Below are 15,286 nucleotides of genomic sequence, written 5' to 3'. Positions count from 1 at the left end.
AGAGTAGAGGAGCTGCACGTGTCCGTGACGTCACTCCCAGGAGGGATAGAGACTGCACACAATGCCTTCACGTGTGCATTATCGTGCTTCGTTTGTGTGTTGCTATGTTGGCACAGGGCGTTATTATCACAAACCGAAACTGCCATCATATTTGCTTAAATTATGTGGGGGTTTTTTTAATTGTTAGTCAACTAAATCATTGTTAATTCATTAACTACACTCATTGTAAGGATTTGTTGAGAAGTGGAAATAAAAAATGCTTGTTATATTATTCTCTTCAGCCCTACCTAGAACTTTCTATAATGGTGCCGCGCGCGCGCGCACACGGCAGTGAGTGTGGAACCGGCTGACGGGAGAGGATGTAGAAAAGAAAGAATTTGCGCCGCTACTGCCGCTGAAATTGTGTGTGTGTGTGTGTGTGTGTGTGTGTGTGTGTGTGTGTGTGTGTGTGTGTGTGTGTGTGTGTGTGTGTGTGTGTGTGTGTGTGTGTGTGTGTGTGTGTGTGTGTGTGTGTGTGTGTGTGTGTGTGTGTGTGTGTGTGTGTGTGTGTGTGTGTGTGTGTGTGTGTGTGTGTGTGTGTGTATATGTACAATGTGATTGAAAAAATTATTAAAGTATTTATTTCAAAACTTATATACACACACACACATACAGTACCTCACTCGCTCACAGCATACACAAAAAGAGTGTGTCACGTACACGCGCGTTCACACAGGCACGGCCGCACACTAGAACACCCCTTAGGCAAACATCTTTATAGTTTTTATGTGATAAGACTAATAACCAGTTCAATTCAAATACAAACACCATTACAACCCCCCCAGATACAAACACCATTATTACCAGAGGCAGCCCCCCCCCCCCGGCTCGAATCCCCCCCGTCTCGAACCCCCCCGTCGACGGGCCTGTGTGTAGATATATACAAGCATTAACATACGACAAACTTACTTGAATCAGAATAAGGGAAAGGAAAAAATACACGGGGGATCAAAATGGATCTCACAATAATAAGTCCATTTATTTTGTTTTTTCATTATTATTCTGTGCAAAACAATTTGTCATTTATAATTTCCACCCCAAGGGGAAAAAACGCTAAATAAATCAAAATATTCATGGTCCTGTGTATTTATTTACACTCTCCATCTACCTACTCCTCCCTCCTCTCTCACTCTCAATCCCCCTATACACTCAATTCTTTGCCCCACACTCAATGCCCCTCTTCCCCTCCTACTCACTCAATTCTCCCCCTCACACAATTCCCCCTTCCCCACACTCAATAACCCCCTCACATAATACACACACACACACAATAACCCACCGTTCCCCAATACACACACTAACCCCCACTTCCCCAATACACCCACGCATATAATACCCCTTCCCCAATATGCACACAATAACCCTGCTTCCCCAATACACCCACACCAACATAACCCCCCCCCCCCTTCGCCAAAATGCACACAATAACCCCGCTTCCCAAATACACCCACACACATAATAAACCCCCTCCCCAATATACGCAAGAAATACCCCACTTTCTATACACATACAATATCCCCTATTCCCCAACACTGACAAACAATAAACCCCTCCCCCAATACACACACACCTTGGGGGTCAGGCCTCCAGTGACACGCCAATCCCACAGGTGTATGCAGAAGTTGGCTTGAACTTCCGTCGCTGACTGGTGCGCACACAGGGGTGTCGCTTCCACTGAAGGCCGCCAGGGGAGAGCTGAAGCCTGGCACCCAACAGAGGCCCGGGACAGTTGTGTCCCCCCCCCCCTGTTGGCGGGAGTCGCAGGTTGCCGACCCCTGCCCTATATGTATTAAAGTTTGGATACTAGGGAAAAGGCCTGAGTTCACCTGCCCTGTGTGTAAAATAATCTACTCAGCTAGCAAGGGGCCCGGCTGGGGTCAGACAACGCAGAGGGAGATGTATGTTTTTGATATTAATGTGTTTCAGCTCCGGAGACCCCCCAGATTCAATCTGATGCAGGAGAAGAAAAAAAACATTTCAACCTGCTGCTCGCAGACTCCATCTCAGCACCCTTGGGCTGGCAAGATGAATCTTTGATAAACCCACAGTTCGATAATCTAATCGGAGTCGCTAGAATAGCGTAATATCAGAAAAATTGCGATTTCCAGATGTTTTGCTGCTCCCGCGTGTGGTGTTTTGCCAGGAGCGAGAAATCGCCCCAAAAAGTCCTTCCCCGCGCGATTTATATAAACTTACCGTGGCTTTCAGAATAGCTACCTAGGAAAATTGTGCGATAGCTGCTCAAAAGCCTCGATAAGTTGATTATCAGAGCTACTAGAATGAGGCCCACTCTCTTTTGAAGATACACTGCTAGTTTTAACGTGATGTTTAGTGACTTAAAGTGGCAATCCAAGCGGACGATTTGTTTGCGATATTTACACAGGATTGAAGCAGGGGGTGTCTGGAGCTGAACCCCATTCATTTCATCTCCGGGGAACCCCTGCTTCCGGAGATACTTATCACCATAGGGGGTGCCGGTAGCCGCTCTGCTCGTGTAGTAGGGATCACGTAATGGCGGAGTTTCAAAGTTCCCGCACCCTGCGGGCCAATAGGAAGCATAACGTCATCAGGTGCCGTTTCCTATTGGTCTACATGATGCTGGAGCTTTAAACTTGCTGGAGATACCCGCACCCCCTTCAGAGGTCTATCTCTGCAAGCAGGGGGTTCCAAGAGCTGAAATTAATGGGCTATAGCTCTGCAGACCCCTACTTTAAGCCTATGATTTTCAAAAAAATATTCGAAACCCAAATTGCCCACTGGGATTGCTGTTTTATCAGAGCTTTGTGGTTCTGGAAGCAGTCTTCCTTCTTTTTTTTTTCAATTTACCTGAATCTGGGTTCCCCCAGAGTTGATCCGAGGTCTCTGACCTCTGGGTACCCTTCCTCCGGTTCACGAGGTATTTGTAGTTGTTTGACACACACAAACGACAAATATGGTGACGTGTTTATCAATAAAATATGGCTACATCCTCTTCCATTTCTATTGGCAGTCGGAGCAAGGCTGACTAGAGGCCAAATTGTGTCCTCCAGGCAAGTATTCTGTGGATTCCTGTGGAGAAGATTCTGTGGATTCCTGTGAAGAAGATTCTGTGGATTCCTGTGGAGAAGATTCCGTGGATTCCTGTGGAGAAGATTCTGTGGATTCCTGTGGAGAAGATTCTGTGGATTCCTGTGGAGAAGAGGGGTGGTAATACTGTAGGTTGAATGTGTTATACAAAGGTGAATCTTTTTTGGATTTTCAAATGCCAGAACCCATTTCTTTTTTGTGTGTTTTTATTAGGAGATAAATGTATTACCTTTAATTAGGTGATACATTTATTAACTTTTTTTTTTTTTTTAAGTATATTTAGTGAAGATTTACTTTTTAGGATTTGTTCAATTGTATATTAAAAAACATACTGGATACCTAACAAGCTCCTATTGAACCCCCAAAATAACCACAACATATATATAAGCATATGAGTGTCACAGAGGAGTGCTACTGAGCATGGCAATATATATTTAAAACAAGAGACAGAACATAAAACACAGACAGAGCTCAGTGCACATCCAGTGAAACTCATACACGGTACAGTGCCTAAATATATATGTATAAATATCTATTAAATAAAATGGCCTTTTAGTTTAACATTTTGGCCAAATTGTTGTAAGCCCTTGAGCCAACTGCACGGCAGACCACGTTTCAAGGGTCCCTAACACTAATATAAATTCTTAATAACCTGTGCAATACCAGGAAGAATGATTTATAATAAACTAGCTGATATACCCGGCGTTGCCTGTGATGTAATGTTCTGCCTCCCCCATCCTCCCTCTCAACTCTCTTCCCCCCCCTCTTCACAGCAGTTCAGGCTTCCCCCCCCTCTCTCCTGACTCCCTCTCTCCACCCTCCCCTCTCTCCTGACTCCCTCTCCTGACTCCCTCTCTCCCCCCCTCTCTCCCTCTCTCCTGACTCCCTCTCCCCCCCTCTCTCCTGACTCCCTCTCTCCCCCCCTCTCTCCTGACTCCCTCTCCCCCCCCCTCTCTCCTGACTCCATCTCTCCCCCCCCCTCTCTCCTGACTCCCTCTCTCCCCCCCTCTCTCCCCCCCTCTCTCCCCTCTCTCCTGACTGAATACCACCCCCCGCCTGTCCGCTGTGCGTCGCCATCTTACCGGGGGCAGCTGCAGGAGGAAGGGGGTCCTTCCGGAGGCTGCCTGCCCACTGCCTATCCCCCCGCCAGGGAGGGAGGGAAGTGAGCGTTGGCGGCTGGGGCAGGAGGGCCGCGCCGCGCTTCCCCTCCGTCCGGGAGCCGGTGGGGGAGAGGGAGAGAGAGTTGGGTGACGTCATAGAGCCGGGTGACGTCATAGAGCCACCAATCTGATTGGCCAGAGGCTGAGGACCAATCAGATTCACCGCAGCTAGTACCAACCTTTCGATTTTATATATTAAGATCTGTCAATATTAGTTGCAAAGTTCTAAGTCTGATTGAAGCTTTTATTCACCTGTACATTACCAGGAAAAGCACTCTGTATTAGATTTGTCACAATCATACTGCAAGCAAGCAAGTTCCCCTGAGAGTGGGAGATGCTATGGAGTGAGCTTTTAACTATTTAAATGTGGGAGGGGGTAAGCTTCAATTAGGTAGGAGGTTGCCACCCTCCAATCAGCTAAGACTAGCTGAACAAGAATTGCAAAACATACTGGACACCTAACAAGCTCCTATTGAACCCCCAAAATAACCACAACATATATATAAGCATATGAGTGTCACAGAGGAGTGCTACTGAGCATGGCAATATATATTTAAAACAAGAGACAGAACATAAAACACAGACAGAGCTCAGTGCACATCCAGTGAAACTCATGCACGGTACAGTGCCTAAATATATATGTATAAATATCTATTAAATAAAATGATCTTTTAGTTTAACATTTTGGCCAAAATGTTAAACTAAAAGATCATTTTATTTAATAGATATTTATACATATATATTTAGGCACTGTACCGTGTATGAGTTCACTGGATGTGCACTGAGCTCTGTCTGTGTTTTATGTTCTGTCTCTGGTTTTAAATCAATTGTATATTAGTTATTTATTATTGAGCATGTTGCTATGGATGAGTAGTAACAATGCTGAATGCTAACAACTGTAATTTTTTTGTATGAGTTGTATGTTTCGATGGCCCCTTGATCAATCATGATGAAGTGTTGCTGAATGTGAAACATGGAGAAGTGGGACCAGGTGGCTATCAAGAGACTGGTGTGACTTTACCATGCCCCGGAGTCATGGAGTTGATACTGGCAAGGTTGTTTGATGAGCCAGTTTTATCAGATTTATTTGTGAGTGCAATTTACATTTTCCTTTCTCTGCATTTTATTAAACAATATTGCTCTTTATTTGATGCCTTGTGTGCTTTTATTTTTTTGGAATGGTACCTACTATGGGAGCTTTGGAGACCTTATCATGAAATCCATGATTATTATCACTATCCATAGATATATTTAATGTGGACATCAAATCATTGGGAGATTTATAGGAGTTCAAGACACATGCAGTAGTGGACTTTGATAGATAGATATGTAACAGTGTTTCCCCCAACCAGGGGGAGATGTGGCCATTACTGGTCGTGTGGTGCATGATACCTGCTGGTAACAGGAGGGCTGAATCATCCGCCAAGGGTAGTGGGGACACTTGACTAGGCTTCTGGGGTTCACACCCTACATATCTCTTTAGCAGTGCAGCGTCTCCATCTGCCGAAGGCCCCAGGGAACTGAAGGTGATCTCCCACGGTAGAACTATTACCTCTCCCCCAGTAAGGTCACGCACCAGGCAGGAGGTATAACAACAGGAACGGTTTATTATCTCTTCTGTACAGCACAGTAACAAGGCAGGCTTCTGCCCGATGCAATAACTCTCAGCTACCACTGAAGGATGGTCCCTAAACCGTCACTACAGGCCAAGGGCACCCGCAGCCATCCTAGCTCTTCCCTGCCTCCCTAGCAGAGGCAGAGGTATGGTCCACACTCACTCTCCCCCGGAGGGAAGAGGACTGGAGAAGGCCCAATAATCAGCCTCTCCAGTGTGTGACCTGACTTCCTCAGTGGGGAAAGGCACTGCTAAATTTGGGCGGTACCTGCCCTTAAGTACAGCCAGGAGGAGGGCAAAAGGTCTGATTGATCATGCCCAGGCCTGATGTCACCGCCTCCCGCTGTCACCCAAATGCAGTACCCAGGAGGGGGAAAACCCCATATCTACTACTGGCAACCTGATCGTACCAGGGCTTACTGCCATAATAGGGAAGCAGACTGGTAGCCACCGATGGCATGGAGATAGATAGATTGATAGATAGATAGATAGATAGATAGATAGATAGATAGATAGATAGATAGATAGATAGATAGATAGATAGATAGAGTATGTATACAGGGCCCTCACTACAATTGTTCAAAATGTGGCAAACCACCTAAATACGTTCAGTTTCGACTACCTAAGTTGCCTTTTTGTATTTGATTAGCACAGAGGGTTATTTTTAATTTTGTTTTTTTTGTGGCTATAAAAAAATGCACATGTTTAATAATAGGAGCCTCAAGACTTTGTACTGGTGGATTTTTTTTCTCAAAACTGTTCTCATTTCAAATCTATTTGTTTTTAATCTGTGAACAATTTATTTGCAGATCAAAAATGTATGATTTGAGCTCTCTTCTGCATCGTAAGGAACCCCAACCCTCTCTAATAGCGCATCTGAGATCAGAGGCATTGTAAGGAACCCCAACCCTCTCTAATAGTGTGTCAGAGATCAGATGCATTGTAAGAAACCCCAACCCTCTCTAATAGCGATGCTCAGATAAGATGCATTGTAAGGAACCCCCACAATATCACCATCAAATTGGCAGATAACGGAGGTGCAGTGCTGATTATGGACACAAATCAATACATAGAAGAAGGCAACAGGGAACTCATAGGCAACATCTAATGCAAGAAACTCATGATCTAACCCAGAAATATACAAAGCAACTCAGAACACTCAGAACTCTAATCACCTGCTACCAGAATTGGAGCTACTAATACACAACAACCCAGGAGTTGGTATCTTATACATGCTTCCCAGAATCCTCAAACCAGGAAACCCTGGCAGGCCATTTATAACAGGAATGGATACACTCACTGAACAAAGATCAGCCCTAGTGGAGAATATCCTACAATAAAACCACTAGTCGCAAACACCAACAGCTCATACAAGATACCACAGATTTCCTCAATAAACTTAACAACATCAAACAACTACCATCCAACACACTATTAGTTACCATGGATGTAGAATCCCAGAACAGTAACATCCCCCACAAGGATGGCACCGAGGCATGCTTGCAATTCCTTGCAACATCTCCCCTGGATCAGAAATACAGCGCTGAAGTACTGATCAAACTAATAGAATACATTCTCACACACAACTACTTCAGCTTCAACAGGGAAATGTACCTACAACTAATGGGGACTGCAATGGGGCACAAGGATGGCACCGCAACATGCCAATCTTTTAATCGCAAATCTTGAACAGAGATTCCTAACCACATGTCTCCACAAACCTTACAAGTATTACAAATACATTGATGATATGTTTATATTATGGACAGAGGGTGAAAAAAATCTAAAACAATTTTATGAGTCCTTGAATTCATTCCACCCATCAATTAAGCTCAAAACAGATTATTTGGCAAACCTAGTGAACGTCTGGATACAACAGTAACACTGAAGAATGGCAAACTACTCACATCTATACCCATGTTACACATCTACACACATCTATACCCATGTTACACATCTACACACATCTATACCCATGTTACACATCTACACACATCTGTATTCATGTTACACATCTACACACATCTGTATACAAGAAACCTACAGACGGATGTAGTTACCTCCACAACACAAGCTACCATCCCACTCATATAAAACGAGCCATGGTACCCAGCCAGGCTGTAAGATATCACTGCATGTGCTCTGACACTAAAGACAAACAGACAACTCACAACCCTGTCTCATTCATTCAGACAGAAGCGATACAAGCCAAAGACTATTGCCGCAACAATCACATCTGCACTTAAAGCCCCATGAGAACACCTACTCCAATAAAAAAAAGAAAAAACAATCACACACATACTAGTGGTTACATACAACCCTGCCCTGGAAGGGAATGCAACAAATAATCAAAGATCTGCAACCCATTCTGCCTGAGAATTAAACATTAAAAGACATCTTCCTCAAATATCCCATCCTTGATTTCCAGCAACCGCCAAACCTCAGACAGCAGTTAGTCAACAAAAAACTTCATAACAAACGCAACGACGCTGTGTATGACACAAGACCATGCAACACCACAAGGTGCAAACTTTGTAAACATATATGCCAAGATTTCACCACCAGTCACAAACATTGAGCACTCAATGTTAAAGGATCATACTACTGGACATCCAGGAATGTGGTATATATGTGTAACAGGCTTCCCCGTGGCCCCCCTTACCTCCGCAGGAGAACGTGAGTGGACTGCCCCAGAAGTGCCGGGGACAGGTCCCAAGACAGCCGAGGTGGTAACAGTCAGCGTTCCTGATGACCTGCTGGCCACCGTGAATCAATGCAGTGGTAAGGTATCAACCCTTTACCCCCTGCAGGATGTAACAGAGACTTTGAATACAGAGACATTGCTAATGGCTCGCTTCCCAGTGGAAGCCTTCCAAGTGCTTGGGGACAAGGACTGTGTTGTGAATGCCCCATTGAAAATTGCCTCCTCTAAGCGCAACATGGAGCGCTCTGTTTGCCATGTGGTGGACCGAGGAAATGGTCAAGATCTCCTCGCCTACCACATCAATGCCGCGGATGGCCGGCTAAAGGTCTGGCCAAGAGACACTGTGCTGTTCCTTCCACCAGGGGGAGGAAGTAGCTTGGAACCAGAGACTGTAGCACATGACAATAATCTCAAAGAAGTCTACAGAGACTCCAGTGTCGGTAACGGAGACTACCCAGGTGGAGGCTCACAAAAGTAAAAGTGAGGTACCCCCACATTATCAGTTAGGGGCACCCCACAATTGGTCTCAGCAAACAGCTAACACTCAGCTGGCCTCGGTTATCTTATGTGCACTGAACTGTACCATATTGTTTAGAGTGAAGTGTGTGTCACGGTGACTTTGTGGCAAGCTGTATGTTACACACATAAATATATAAAAGATAATATATATTTATAACTGGGTCTTAACTGGGACGAGACTTAGATATGATAAAATATAATTTATTCCTTGATAAAGGTGAACACACAAAAATGTAAAAATAACAGGCAAAATATAGACACTTACTTAAAATGGAAATGATGAAGCAGTCATATCTGGACTGGCAGTTCATACAGCACTCTTCATAGTCATCAGGACACCAAAGACATGAAAGACCTCTGGCATGAAGACATTGCATAGCGTTTCTCTCAGCAATCAAGATGGTATAGAACAGACAAAGGATAAAGGGTTGACCACAGATTATATACCTTTTGTGGTCCTATCCTTAATCTTAAGTACAGGTGATTGGTTTTCAATTACCTCCAGCCACTCACTACCCTGAGAACACAGTTTGATCCCTGCCCCCCTGCTAGTGGGTACATGCGCAGTAGCACTCTGGGGTCTCATTTCTGTAATACCCCATTTGCATCAGGAATGCCAGCCAATCTACCCCACGGAATATCTGGCAGGAAACCCTTTGTTGTGAGGTGTGAAATGGAACACTTGAAGACTGCTCTGGTTTGAGTAATCTCCGCCCTCATACAAACAGTGGAGGTGACAAAATCCTTTGAAACATACTCAAGCCCTAGACATTGGGTCGCCTTTCTGGCCATATGCTACCTTGGTATGCAAAGGAATTTCCTCTGGGTTTTACCTATACCTTGAAATACAGTATGTTGGATAAAACATGAACATATTAAAATATCCGGTTCCTTTGGGTCCAGCAGGTCCAAACTCCCCAGTTCTCAATGCTGGAACTGGGACACCCTATGGTCCAATTTTCGACTTGCTACGACCTGGGGAACCGGAGATACACAAATACACTTAAAACCGTTTTACATTTTAATACAAAAATCTTCGCTGTAAATTAAATCACGGTTTTTCACTAAATCCCCATTGAAAACAACGGGTTCCGCCGCCATAGACTTTCAATGGCAAATGGGAATCCCCGCCATAGACTTTCAACGGGGCGATGCCGCCGTTGAAGTCAATGGGGGTTTTCCGCCGTAGCCGGTCAATGGGGTTTGGCCGCCATTGAAGTCTATGGGAGAAATCCCGAACTTTCAAGGGGGTCCATACTCCGTCGGGTTGGTCCAAGCGGGTCAAGGATGGTTCAGCAGCGATGCCGGAGCAGTGGCTACCGATACCCCAAACCCTGATCCGCTGGGCCCTCCGGAACCGGAGCTATGGATTACCAAGTTTCAGCATTTGACACTTAGCCGTTTTCCGGAGCTGTTTCTGCCGCCGCCATTGGAACCTATGGCGCGGCCCGCTCTTCTCGGTTCGACCCTTATCGGGGGTCCAGGATACGGGGACCCGGTTGTGGTCGAGTGGGGGGAGGTCTAGGAACTAGGGACAGAAAGAATTTTATTCCTAGGGGCCCTAGAACTGTTTATTCCCACGCCACTTGTCGTTGAACTTGACTTGTAAGTGATCAAAGCTCTCCTATTGAAAATGTATCCGCTTTGCGGTTAAGCGGTTTGGACGGCATCCAACTCGTTCCTGGAAAGCTCTCTCGAGGATTTCTCCATTGAAGTCAATGAGCCCATTGACTTTCAATGGGAAACCGCCGCTCTCACTCTCGGATGCCATCTGCTGGTCTACTGAGGAACAGGACTCAATAGCAAGATTCGCCATTGAAAGACATGGAGTTCCAATGGCGGCCTATGGGAGCCTGCAAAATGGTGCCTGAAAAGGCGGGAAAGTTAAACAAAGGGCTATAATCACTATACAAATATTAACCCTTGTGCTCCCGGATGGATCCCAGTGTGTGTGTGATGCAGACACTGATTAACAATAAAACAGGGGCACAGTGGAATGTACATTTTCAGGTTATGACAATTGTTAAATCACATGTCGGGGCCTCAGCCCAGTTAACCCCTTGTCTCCCTGGTGAGGTTAGAAGGTGGCCAATTGGGGTGTAACCCCTTTAATCCCGGGCCAAATCCTCCCCATCGTCACAGTGTGATAAGTTGTACATATCATGCCCTGCATTTTTATTGTATAAACTTATGCTGAGTGATGTCGTTCCCCAAGCGGGGACGTTGGATTTTTCACCAGGGGGAGTGTAACAGGCTTCCCCCTGGCCCCCCTTACCTCGGCAGGAGAACGGGACCCTCGTGGTATGTCGGGGAGCTACGGGGGAGATCGCGTCACCGGGGGCTCCCGGTGGCATACACAACACGGTGCCGCCATCTTGGATGCGTTCGCGCATGCGTGGAGGTTCGCGCGTGTGCAGAAGAGTTGCGGCGGCCATTATAGTGAGCGCGAAGGGGCAGAGATGGCGCTCCGTAGCGCAGGGACTCCCCAAGGTTATGCATGCGCAGAAGAGAGCAGTGGCGGTCATTACAGAATTGCGCACACGCAGCCGACATAGCGCACGCGCACCAATAATAGAAAGGCTCTCCAGGGACTACAGTTCCCAGCAGCCCCAGGGGCTGGAGCCCAGGTGACAGCAGGGAGCCAATGTAAGAGTGAGATTCTCCAGAGCAGAGATATACATTGTTGCGAGCAGTGAGAGTGTCAGTTGGATCCAGGAAGAGATTGGGGAAGGTAGTGTACAGAGAGCAGTGCTCTGCTGTACTAGGCCACAGACACCCCAGGGCCAGGTAGGCCCCACTCCCCACTAGGTTTAGTGGGTAAGTTTATAGGGACGGCCCCTTAGGTAGGGACCATTCCCTTAGCTGAGTGTGAGTCTAGTCAGGGGCACAGCTGCAGTGCTGTGTGCTCTGACAAGAAGAGACAGTGTTGCTTTGCAGTGCAGCACAGCAGTTAGTTTGGCAGTTTCAGGAAAGGCCCCTTTCAGTGCAAGGGGGGGGGGAGGGTGCTTTCTATAGTACACAGTTTTAAGTGATATCACCGGTGCCAGTTGCACGCAGTGATCGCGGCCTGCGTCTGGGCTCAGACAGGCTCTACTGCAAGAGACATTCATAATGTATAACCCTGTTCACTTAATGCAACAATGTATTTGTAACCATATATCTGTCATCATAACTCTGTGCCCAGGACATACTTGAAAACGAGAGGTAACTCTCAATGTATTACTTCCTGGTAAAACATTTTATAAATAAATAAATATCACGCTTGGCACAGGTCTCATTGAATAATAAATAAAAAAACTTCACTATTGTAAACTCTTCGGGGCAGGGTCTCCCTTCGCTTTGTTTATCATGACTTGTTGTTCTTATCTCAAATGTAGTTTATTTTCCCTATATTGTGATTCTGTAAAGTGCTGCATACATTGTTGGGGCAATATAAATATAATTATACATACTTTGTCGTAACCCTTCCTGGACAGCTATGAATATTATTTCAGTGCTGATGTGACAAGGTGATTACTAACGACACTGCACTTGCTGTCTGCTCAGCACTTTTCGAAGTCTCCCCATTCCTGTCGCTTTCTATAATTTTGTTTATCATTGCACATTTTCTTTTTGCTGAAAAGTTTTTCTTTTAAAACGACTCAACTTTTTTGATCACGGACATTTTAGTGAACACTTTCTTTGTGATCCACAACTCCAAAAATGTCATTTTAGTTGTTAATAGTTGACGGTTGCACAATCGAAACAAGAACGGAGAAGAAAAATGAATACCTAGGAGAAATATTCACATGGAAAATGTGAAACTCTTTTGAACGTTGTCTGAAACAAATCACTCAAAAGAAGAAGAGATCCAACTTAATCTTATGTTCAGGTCATGTTTCAGGGATGTGTTTTCCAATGCATATGTCCTCAGCAATGCTTAACAGTTACCAATAATGTAGTTACCGATAAAAATAAAAAAAGAAATGCAGCATTTGGGAACTGTAAATCTGGTGTTGAGTTTTTTTTTGTATGTATTATTACTATGATCATTTATTTATAACACACCACATGGGCATCCGCAGGAGGGGGCAAGGGGGGGCGCTTGCCCCCCCCTGGATCCAGGGCCGCCAACAGGGAGGGCACAGGGGGGACAAAGGGTACTGCGTCCAGGGCCCCGTGGGTCAGGCCGGGCCCCCGCGCAGCCGGGCACCAGTTAATTAAATACATTTAAAAAAAAAAGTTTAAAAAAATGGCGCCGATTCCCCGCTGTCCCGGCTCGCATGCGCAGGGCAAGCAGGGCCCGCTTCCCCCTGTTCCCAAAGTGGGACGGAGGGGGAAGTACAAGTCAAGCTCCTCTGCGGCCCGCTCCCCCTCCCGCTCCCAACATGGGATGGAGGGGGAAGTACCAGCTCCTCTGCGGCCTGCTTCCCCCCCTTGGCCAGCTTCCCGCGCACCCACCTCTCACGCGCCCCCCGGCCCACCTCCCGTGGCCTTGCCCCCCCCATGCCCCCCCCGAGACCTCCTCCCGCGCCCCCTCCCCAAGCCCACCACCCTTCCCTGGCAGCTGCCGCGGGGATATCGGGGGCAGAAGAGGATATCGGGGGCAGGAGGGGGAAGCGTCCGGTGACAAGCTGCACCCACCCGGTCAAGGTAAGTCACCCCACCCAGTCACTGTCACCCACTGTCACTGTCACCATCACCCACTGTCACCGTCACCCATTGTCACTGTCACCCACTGTCACCATTACCCACTCTCACCGTCACCCACCCAGTCACTGACTGTCACCCACCCAGTCACTGACTGTGACCCACCCAGTCACTGACTGTCACTCACCAAGTCACTGTCACCCACCCAGTCACTGTCAAGTCACTGTCCCACCCAGTCACTGTCTCCCACCCACCCAGTAACTGTCTCCCACCCACCCAGTCATTGTCTCCCACCCACCCAGTCACTGTCACCCACCCACCCAGTCACTGTCACCCAGTCACTCTCTCCTACCATCATTCACCCACCCACCATCATTCACCCACCCACATTCAACATTCACCCACCCACTGTCATTCACCCACTGTCATTCACCCATCCACTCACTGTCATTTACCCACCCACCATCATTCATACACTCACCTACCGTCATTATCCCACCAACCCACCGTCATTCAACCGTCATTCACCCACCGACCCACCGTCATTCACCCACTCACCCACTGTCATTCTACTGTCATTCACCCACTCACCCACCCAGGCAGGCAGACACATGTCTTTTGTTGAAAATATAAAAATAAACAGGTTGCATTGTAATGTTTTATTCTGTATCACAATAAGAAAACAGTTAAGTAAAAGTTGCGCGCTAACAGATATTTTTTCTTTTTTTTCAAAATTTTCTCGGGGGGGGGGGGCGGGGGGGGGAGAACCCCCCTTATGCTGGTCGGGCTCGCTCGCCACAGTGCACTCACCACCACTTTTACGCCGGCCACTGGCCGTTAAAATTATGCCCCCCCTGAAAAAATTTCTGCGGACGCCCATGACACACCAACGTAGCAAGGTTGGAGGACGGAAGACAATTAAATAAGTCAAATGTATATACATTGTAACACACCAATGTGCATACCAAGGAGCTTACACCGTGAGGAAGTTACCCATCCTTACAGGGTGTAAGCTCCTTGGTATGCACATTGGTGTTACAATGTATATTAATTTGTGGAATGTATATAAGGTATGTAATTCGTGCAAATATAGGGTACAGGGGGATAAGATGGTTGGTGTGTGTGTATAATTTTATTTATATAGCACCGACATATGTACGCAGCGCTGTACAACATTGCCACAGGAAGTACATAAATGGCAAACAATGGGAATAAGTGCAAAGGGTAAATGGCAACATAAGGCCCTAGACAGAGAGCTTACGTTTTAAGTGTCAATGACTGGTTTTAATAAACGTAGGGATCTCATAGGACTCCTTTCCTGGAGGAGGTGAGTTACCACCAGGGAAATGTTACCACTCACTAGACTTTCCAGCTGTACACATGTAAACGTGACATAGCTCAGCAAAAGAGAAACATGGGCGGGAGGGGGTTAACCGCCCCCATAGGTCGATTGAATGAAAGAGCGGATGAAAGGCAGAGCGTCCCTCTTTATCGGGCTTGATACGTGCATGAACCAGCTTTCTGACTTCCCTTCCCCCCTAATGCATCTGCATG

Source organism: Ascaphus truei, chromosome 1, assembly GCF_040206685.1.
Source record: "Ascaphus truei isolate aAscTru1 chromosome 1, aAscTru1.hap1, whole genome shotgun sequence".
NCBI classification, from domain to species: Eukaryota; Metazoa; Chordata; class Amphibia; order Anura; family Ascaphidae; genus Ascaphus; species Ascaphus truei.
This window is presented reverse-complemented; position numbering follows the sequence as displayed.